This window comes from Lycium ferocissimum, chromosome 7 (assembly GCF_029784015.1).
Source record: "Lycium ferocissimum isolate CSIRO_LF1 chromosome 7, AGI_CSIRO_Lferr_CH_V1, whole genome shotgun sequence".
Taxonomy (NCBI): Eukaryota; Viridiplantae; Streptophyta; class Magnoliopsida; order Solanales; family Solanaceae; genus Lycium; species Lycium ferocissimum.
In genome coordinates this window covers 4,938,506-4,948,220 of record NC_081348.1, presented here as the reverse complement: position 1 = coordinate 4,948,220, position 9,715 = coordinate 4,938,506, and the positions used below count along the sequence as shown (strand labels likewise).

General features: G+C 32.9%; 1 long non-coding RNA gene across 1 annotated transcript; it reads left to right on the top strand.

Annotated features, from left to right (window-relative positions):
- Positions 1-54: 54 nt before the first annotated feature.
- Positions 55-4,009, top strand: LOC132063146 (uncharacterized). The gene is made up of 4 exons (XR_009416342.1): positions 55-1,595; positions 2,617-2,862; positions 3,130-3,621; positions 3,772-4,009. It is a non-coding gene; the product is annotated as an uncharacterized LOC132063146 (long non-coding RNA).
- The last annotated feature ends 5,706 nt before the right edge of the window (positions 4,010-9,715 follow it).

Below are 9,715 nucleotides of genomic sequence, written 5' to 3'. Positions count from 1 at the left end.
TACAATTCATACCTTTAATTTCCCAATTTACGGGATGTTACAACTTGCTCTGATTTTGACCCTCTAATGCCATTTTAAAAGTTCTTCTAGGTCATCATAAGTTCTGTTAATCGCCTTTTCTTTGCTTTGTCTTGCTGCTTCAGTTAATATTAATATGACAAAAGTATAACTACTTGGAAAAAAAAATGTCACAAGCAAACAGCCAAAGATACTATAATTTTGACGCATTGGCATCAACAGTCTAAGGAGTAACTGCTCTCTAAGCACATATATATCCAGATGTCAAACACCTTTTGCTCATATTTATATTGATTACATGAAATTTATGGTTTAAAAAAATTAAGAACAATATCTATCATGAAGTCACTAAAATAATTTGCATACAAGAACTCACATCAACAATGAACAAAAGATAAGTAAATCTTCGTAGGAATTGAAACTAATGACATTATTTACATGACAAAGGTTGGTAGCTTAAAATGATTGTAGGTGTGTCCAGCTTGACCTTTAAAAATTCTAGCTCCTACTTCTGATCTCACTAAAAAAAATTCAGGCATGGGGTTGTAATAGAAGAAATGTAAAAATGCTTGGCAGCTGCTATTTGATTGTTTCAACTTTGAAATATCTACAGTTTGTTTGTAGTTTATTATTGTGCTTGGAAGATGTTAGGTTATCGCATTGGTTTTTTGTTCTGTTATGTACAATGTCTTTAGTTATGGAAATGCTTGCATATGACTTGTGATTTAGTGAAATTTTTTTGGATGCTACTTCTAAATGTAGTATCGCAACTATAATTTGTTGACATTAACTTTCTGGTGAAAACTCTGCTTGAGGTGAACAAAGTTGAATGGTATTAAGCATTTCCTTAAAAGTATGCATACATAGCGTCACTACTTACTGATTACCGGAACTGCAATGTTTTTTAAACCAGTAGATGATTTATAGAACCTGTTTTTCACAAGATAGATGGGCATATAAACTTGTGCTTGGCTTAAAGAGCAAGAGGGGTTCTAGCTCTGAATATGAGATAGAACCTTTGAGTAATGTGGTAGTTGGATCTCTCACTTTGTTTTAGCTCAGCTTGAGTAGTAAGTTGTCTGCCCTGTCTAATATGACTCAGCAAATGCTCACTTACAAATACCCCTTGTGATAGCCGTAGGGATTTATCAACATGGATGCTTAGAACTTGCTCTGATTTTGACCCTCTAATGCCATTTTAAAAGTTCTTCTAGGTCATCATAAGTTCTGTTAATCGCCTTTTCTTTGCTTTGTCTTGCTGCTTCAGTTTTCTTTGTTATTATTTTAGTTGCTGAATTGAAACTATAGTTATGCAATAATAACTTTATGTCTAGATCATTAACAACTGAAACAATTTGCACGTATATGATAAATCTTCTTTAGTTTCTCTCCTCACGTGTTAATATGGCAATCCGACAATAATCCAAATCCAGTGGTTGATGTGTAATTAGTGATGGTTAAACAGAAAAGTCTGTTTGGGCAGAGCTCTGCAGCAGATTCATAGCAGCTTCAGTTGAAGAGCTTTTGAGGTTTATATGGCCTGAATAATAAGTGAGGATTACTCCCGTGTCTGGTCTGTAAGTCATACTGACTGTCTTTCTTTTTCGCTCTCTACTCTGTTATTTGTATCTCCAAATCTGTTTACTTTATTAAGGAAAACAAATGAAAGGAAAATGTTAATATTGAGGAAAGAGAGAAATATTTTACAAATAAAAGAAAGAAAGAAAAGGATGTTATTTGCATGGAGCGACATGATTTTTTTTAATCTTTTAGTCCTGTTGACACAACAATGTTGCAAGAGAGAGAATGCTTATGACACGAGACATCTTTAATTTCCATACAAGGTTAGGATGCCAAATTTGTTGTGTCTATACACACATTCCAGTGCATATAGAACGTTCTATTTTAAGAAAAATTATGTTGTAGACATGTATTATGAATGTGTATATAGCAAAATTTGTAGGGTCTGAACTATGAAAAAATCAGAAACAAAGATGTATATGCCAAGCCACAAAGTTCAACAGAAGACAGCTTATGCTTGGCCATGATTAAACTATTTGTGAAAGGAGAGAAGGGAAACATAAGATGCTTTGAACGTAGAAAAAAATTAGTTAGATCTTTCCTCTACCTCTTGATATATAGAATGTAAATAATATGGCTCAAATGCTAGGTTCATTCTACCATTCCCAAATGTCGATTATCTTTCAGCTATTTCCACAAATCTGAAATGGTACATGTGCCTAATTTTAGACTTATTAGTACATGTCTTTTTTCCATAGATCCACCACATAATTGTATTTGTAGAGAGATTCATTCATCTTCTCTCCTTTCAATATTTTGTCCGGTTCTCTTCTCCTCTTCTTAGCTTATGGTCCAATTTTCAGGTATTTGTTTGTAGGTCCTTTCTCTTTTGATCTAACTTTTAGAGGGATTTTCTATTTGATCTAATCTAAAATTTTGGAATTAAGAAAGTAAAGACGTGAAAAAGGAGAGGCTCTTGGAGCTCTTTACTAGAATTAATGGTGAATCTTTTGCTAAGAGTTTGAAAAACAAATTTCTGGCTAAATATTGTTATTTTTCTTTCCCTCAATCTATCAGGTAATTCGATCCATAGCAGATTTGACCAGTAAATTATTATGTATGTTCAAGTAAATTCAATCTATTCCCAAAAGGGATAATTGATAGAGGTTGGGGTGCATGGTGTGAGATTTAGAGTGTTACTGCTCTCTATTCTTTGAATTTTCTATTGGACTCTTCAATTATCAAGTGCCTCAAGATTGCTTTATCCTTATACAAAAGTAATGATGATCAAGCTAATGGTATCTTTCTGATTGCGATACAGAGGTAGGCTGCTAGCTGTTAGACTAATGATGCTTATTTCTTTTGCTATTATCTATCAAGTTAATACATTGTGAATTTGTCATTCCTGCTCATTCAAAATTTCATATCAATTGGTACATTTAAACTTGAAGTTTTGATTAATTGAATTTCTTTTCAATTTCACTTCGTGACAAAGCTCCTATCTTATATAATGTTGTTAAAGTAATATTATTTACATATTACATTAACCTATAAAATTAACTTAATGGAAATATAAACTGCTTGAAACAGGAATGAACGAAAGCAAAGATACTGTGAGTTCACTACAGAACACTCAAAGGAATGTCGACCAACAAAATGCTGACAAAAATTCGCTGCGTCATGCTAGATATTCACAAATGTCGCCCGAGAGAAAATAATTATTTTTTACCCAACTGAGAGAGAAAAGAGCCGAATTGAAAAAGCGAAAACTCCTTCATGATTCAAGTACCACAGTCTCATCTCAGGAATTTGATAGAAGGGCTCCAAAAAGAAGAGACACTTAAAGGAATGTCGACCAACAAAATGCTGATAGAAATTTGCAGCATCGTGCTAGATATGCACAAATATCGCCGGAGAGAAAACAATTATTTTTGTCCCAACTAAGAGATAAAAGAGCTGAATTGAAAAAGCGAAAACTCCTTTATGATTCAAGTAGTACAGTCTCATCTCTGGAATTCAATAGCCCGCCTCCAAAAAGAAGAGCTCTTCCAACTATCAGTCATTCATTGTCTCTCGAACAAGGTTAGAAAATCATACTATTATCTTCATTTTCTGAAACATTTCAATACAAATTGTATTTTTATATACGTGTGATGTCTTCTGAACATCTTTAGATATACTTATAGCTTTAATTGATCTACTCTCATTGACGTTACTTTTTTGGTTTGATAGTCGCGCTTCTTCAGCTACAAATGTACAACGAGATGAAAGAGGTGAATCGAAAAAGCGACAACTCCTTCATCCTTCAAGTACTATAGTCTCACCTCTTGAAGTTGATAGTTGCCCTCCAAAAAGATGTGGTCTTACAATTATTAATCCTTTATCATCTCCTGAAGAAGGTTAGCAAACCGCATTGTTATCTTCCTTTTCTGAAATGTTAATTGATCTACCGTAATTGAAGTTACTTTTCCATTTAACAGGTTGTGCTTCTACAGGTACAAAGACGCCAACTACCTCAAGCAAAGGAAAACGTATAGTTGATTACTTCACTATCTTTGAAGTGAGTAAGTCTAGAAGTATTAGTTTAAATATTACAACTACTGATTTTAGTAATTGCTTATCTATGTCTAAACATTGACATTGCCGATACCAGGATCAACTTCCGGTACATGTGATTCCCAAAAAAAATTTATGTTCAGTTGTTACTGCAAACAGAGGTATGCATCTATCTACTAAAATAATTTAGTTCATGTATTATTGGCTCTTTATGTAACATAGATGTTATTTACCATGCACAGATAGAAATAAGTTAGAAGTCAATTTACAAAATGATAATTTACTGCCAAAAGATTACGTACATTTAAAGAAAGTACCAAACTGTAAATTTTGTGGAGCAAAAAAGTTTCAATATGAATCACCAGCTTTTTGCTGTGATAATGGATCAATTAAACTGACTTCCCATGAAATGCCTGCTGAGTTACGAAATTTGTTTTTAGGTGACACTAAAGAATCTCAAAATTTTCGTACCTACAGTAGAACCTACAATAATATGTTTGCATTTACATCACTTGGAGTACATTATGACAGAGAATTAGCAAAGAAAAATCGTGGCATCTATACATTTAAAGTACAAGGATAAATGTATCACTTCATTGATGATTTGATACCTTCAAGAGAAAAGGGGAAAATTTTGCAATTATATTTCTACGATAATGAAAATGAACTAAAAAATCGAATGGCACTATCAGATAAACTTAATGAAATAGTTGTGAAGAAACTCATGGACATACTAAAAGCTAATCCTTATTCTACTTTTCCAAGATCATTAACATGCATTCCGAATTTGTCTGAATTTTACATTGCACTTGACTCGAGTTCCAATTTAGACCAAAGAACATACAACTTACCAACTGCACCAGAAGTTGGGGCAATCTAGATAGAAGATCAATTGAATGACAAAATCTCCAAGCCGCATATTCGAATTTACACTCATAGTTACAAAAGCCAATTAATCAATTACTATTACAGATGTTACGACCCATTGCAATATCCATTGTTGTTTCCTTATGGTCAAAATGGATGGCATTGTGGTATTAAAAAAATTAAAAGAACGTATAATTTTTGTAATAAGCAAATTTATTGTGAATATGAGAAAACTACCAAGTATAATGAACATGACTTCTACTGAAGGACTCCTTGACATGGAATCTGAAGTTTTATCAAAAGGAAGGAAAAAAAGAGAGACTGTTTTATGTCGTGAATATTATTGTTACAAACTCCAAATAAGAGATAATGAACCAAATGAAACTTTACATTCTGGAAGGGTGTTTCAACAATATACTGTTGATCAATATATAAAACTTGAAACACAAAGATTAGATTTTATTTCATTTAATCAAGATCTATTTAGAGTTTAAGCACTACAAGGACTAATTGATCTGTTAAGGAAGGGAGAAAGAGATGCTTCAAACATCGGGAGACAAAAGTTTCTTCCTGTTACTTTTATAGGAGGTCCAAGAGATATGCATCGAAGATATGTGGATGCCATTGCATTGGTACAACATTTTGGAAAGCCTGACATATTTTTAATGATGACTTGTAATCCCTCTTCGCCTGAAATAGAAGAACATTTACTGCCAACGGATGAGGTCCAAAATAGACCTGATTTAGTTAGCAGAGTGTTCAGAGCTAAAGTAGGAACTTAAAGCGGTATATTCGGAAAAGAATATATTTGGAAAGGTTGCAGCTTTTATGTATACTATTGAGTTTCAGAAACGGGGTCTTCCACATGCTCATTTTCTAATTATACTTATGGATCGATATAAATTACTAACTCCAGAAGCTTATGATAAAATTGTTTGCGCTGAATTGCCTGATCCTAATGCAGATCCTGATCTATACAAACTTGTGACTAAACACATGATTCATGGTCCTTGTGGCTATTTAAATCCTTCAAATTCTTGCATGCAAAAACAAAGAAAATGCAAGTTTAAATATCCAAAAGAACTTACAGAACAAACAACAAAAGACGAAAAATAGTACCAGTTGAAGTTAGAGGACACGATATTGATAACTCTTGGGTTGTTCCATACAATCCATTTTAACTCAAGAAATACAGTTGTCATATCAATGTTGAAATATGTCTGACATTAAAGCAGTCAAATATAGGACATGACAAAATTGCATTTTGCGTACATAATAATGATACAAATGTAGAAATAGATGAAATCAAAGTATACCAATCTGTTAGATGGGTCTTCCCACCAGAGGCTGCATGGCATTTGTTTGCTTTTCCCATAAGTGAAATGACTCCAAGTGTTATCCAACTTCAGTTGCATCTTGATGGACAACAATTTGTTTCTTTCAAAAATAACCAACGTGTGGAACAAATAATAAACAATCCAATGATAAAGAAAACGATGTTAACTGAATTTTTTCTAATAAATAGAACTGATAAAGATGCGATGAATCTCAATTTACTATATAAAGAGTTCCCACAGTATTTTGTTTGGTCACCAACATACAGAATGTGGTCACGATGACAACAACGTACTGCTATTGGACGTATTGTCACATGTCATCCAAACGGAGGAGAAAGATATTATATTAGGTTACTTCTAATGAACATGATAGGACCTAAGTCATACGAAGATCTTCGTACAGTGAATGGCAAATGTTATAATACATTTAGAGAAGTTGCATAAAAACGAGGCTTATTACATTCAGATAACAATCTAATTGAATGCATGTCTGAAGCTGTAACCTATCAAATTCCTTATAATTTAAGACGCTTATTTGCAACATTATTAGTTTATTGTAATCCTGCTAATCCAAAGGAACTTTGGGAAAAATTTGAAGACTCTATGTCTGAAGATTTCAAAGCAATTCCAAATGTAGGGAAAAAAGATATTCAGTGTTTAGTCTTGAATCATATCAATGAAATTCTACTTTCTATGGGACGTAACATAAACGAATTCAAATTTATCTCTACAAATATTACATCTTCTAGAACAACCAATGAGGCAAAAGATGTTCATTTTGAAAGAAATATAATAGTGACTGAAGAAGATGTGCTACTAGAAAGGAAACTAAATACTGAACAAAAAAAGGCATATCACATAATTATTAATAGAGTCTATTCTAATAAACCAGGGGTGTTTTTCATTGACGGTCCAGGTGAAACTGGAAAAACTTTCTTATATCGAACTTTGTTGGCTTCCATAAGAACAAAAGGGTTTATAGCTTTAGCAACTACAAGTTCTGGTGTCGCAGCTTCAATTCTTCCCGGGGGACTAACAGCTCATTCACGTTTCAAAATTCCTGTTAACGTTGATGAGAATTTTACATGCAACATTAGTAAACAAAGTTCATTAGCAGATCTGATTCGAGATTCAAAGTTAATTGTTTGGGATGAAGTCTCAATGGTAAAAAAGAAAACGATAGAAGATTTTGATAAACTCTTAAAAGATCTCATGAGAACAAATATACTCATTGGTGGGAAAGTAGTAGTTTTTGGGGGAGACTTTAGACAAACACTTCCAGTTGTTCGTAGTGGAAAAAAAGAAGACTTTATCGGTGAAAGTTTATTATACTCTCATATTTGGAAAAATTATGTTTATCTGAAAACATGCGTGCAAAAAAAGATCCAGCATTTTCTGAATATTTAATGAGAATTGGAAATGGACAAGAAAAAACTAATAACTGCAACAGAATTGAAATTCCACAAAATTTTATCATTCCTTTTACTAATGAAACAGAATCTTTGAATCTTTTATTTAATGTTACTTATCCTGATTTACACACATTCTTTTCTAACCCGTCTTCTATAACTTCCCACGTTATTTTGACTACGAAAAATGATTTTGCTGATGAAATAAATGACATGCTTATTCATCAATTTCCTAATGATGCTAAAGTGTACACAACTATTGATGAAACTATAGAACCAAATGATCAATGTTACATACCTTACATCCTGCTAACTTACCACCTTACAGATTAACTTTGAAAAACTAGTTATATTATTGAGAAACTTAAATCCTTCTGAAGGTCTATGTAATGGTACACGATTAATATGTCATGATTTTAAGACACATGTCATCAGTGCTACTATTGCCAGTGGTGATTTCAAAAATAAACATGTGTTCATCCCAAAGATACCATTACTAGCATCGGAAGATGAGAAGTTACCAGTTCCCTTTAAAAGAGCACAATTCTCAATAAGGTTGTGTTTTGCTATGACTATAAACAAGGCTCAAGGTCAAACGTTAGATTTTGTTGGAATTTATTTGCGTGAACCAGTTTTTTCACATGGTCAACTTTATGTTGCTTTATCTCGAGCAAAAAGTTCAGAAAATGTAAAAGTATTAATACGTCCACCCACCGCAGAAGACACAGATGATCATTCTACATACAATGTAGTTTATACAGAAGTCATAAAAAAGGAATTTTCATGATAGCTTAAAAAGAACAAAAATCATAAGTAAATCCTCTCCAGATGCACATTGTCAAATTCCTAAATTAATTTTGTTGATCTATTTTTTGGTATATTTCCTCTTAAAATATTTAGTTTATAGTCTATTTAGAACATCAAATTTGAAGGATTAATTTTAAGCCTTTTTGGTTGCAGTGATGCATATGGACTTGCTTGATTTATTTCTCTACAGTAAAAACATATGGTTTCGATTCTGTTACACAACCATGATCACAACTTGATCACAACTGAGAAGCTATTCCATAATTAATTCAGGTTTAAAATCTCTTCTTTTCTGTTTTTGTATACTATTTTTTTTAGTATGCGTTTCTGGATTTGTCTTAATTTGTGTAGTTCTTTCTATTTGAAATTTCTTTTTAGAGGGCTTATTAGATATTAACAATAACTTCGTTTATCATTTGGGATCGGCGAAAGGTTGCAACACAACTTGCTGCTTTTTCTAAAGGAAGCTACATTGCCTAAATTTGACCTCGTTAGTTTTCGCACCACATATCTATTGTTTCCTTAATTGTTGGGAATGAAATTACACAGGGTGATTTGGGCATAGATGGACTCTTACCCTCTATTTGGATGGTTGTTTCCGGTGGTTCATTAATATACAGTATGGTATGGTACAATATGGTGTTGTATTGTATTATACTGTATTAATGAACACAATGTTTCGATAGACTGTATCGTTTGTTGTGATTTAATAACATTTGTATTGTTTGTATCATTCAGTTACTGTAGTTACTTTGCTCTTAAGGTTTTAAGATTGTGAAACAAAAGATTATGTTGGAGTGTTTGGGCCATTCTTGATTGCAAGAATTAGCATAGAAATTAATAAGCCCAACAATGATTATCTCTTACTAAAACAAGATCCACTCTTATTGTAGCATATGGAGCTGCAGTTCAAGCTGCAATTTGAGTGGAGAAGGTGACCAAAAAGGTTCAAGATTTGCTGCTTCTTGATATCACTTCTCTGAGTCTTGATATTGAAACTGTTGGTGGTCTGATGACAATCTAGACTCCAAGAAACACAACTATCCCGACCAAAAAAGACCAAATTATCCCGACCAAAAAAGAGCACATTTCCAGGTGTGCTCATTTAGGTGTATGAAGAGAAAGGATAATGACCGACGACAACAACCTTCTTGGTAAATTTGACCTTAAGGGTATTCAACCTGCATCAAAAGGAGTGCA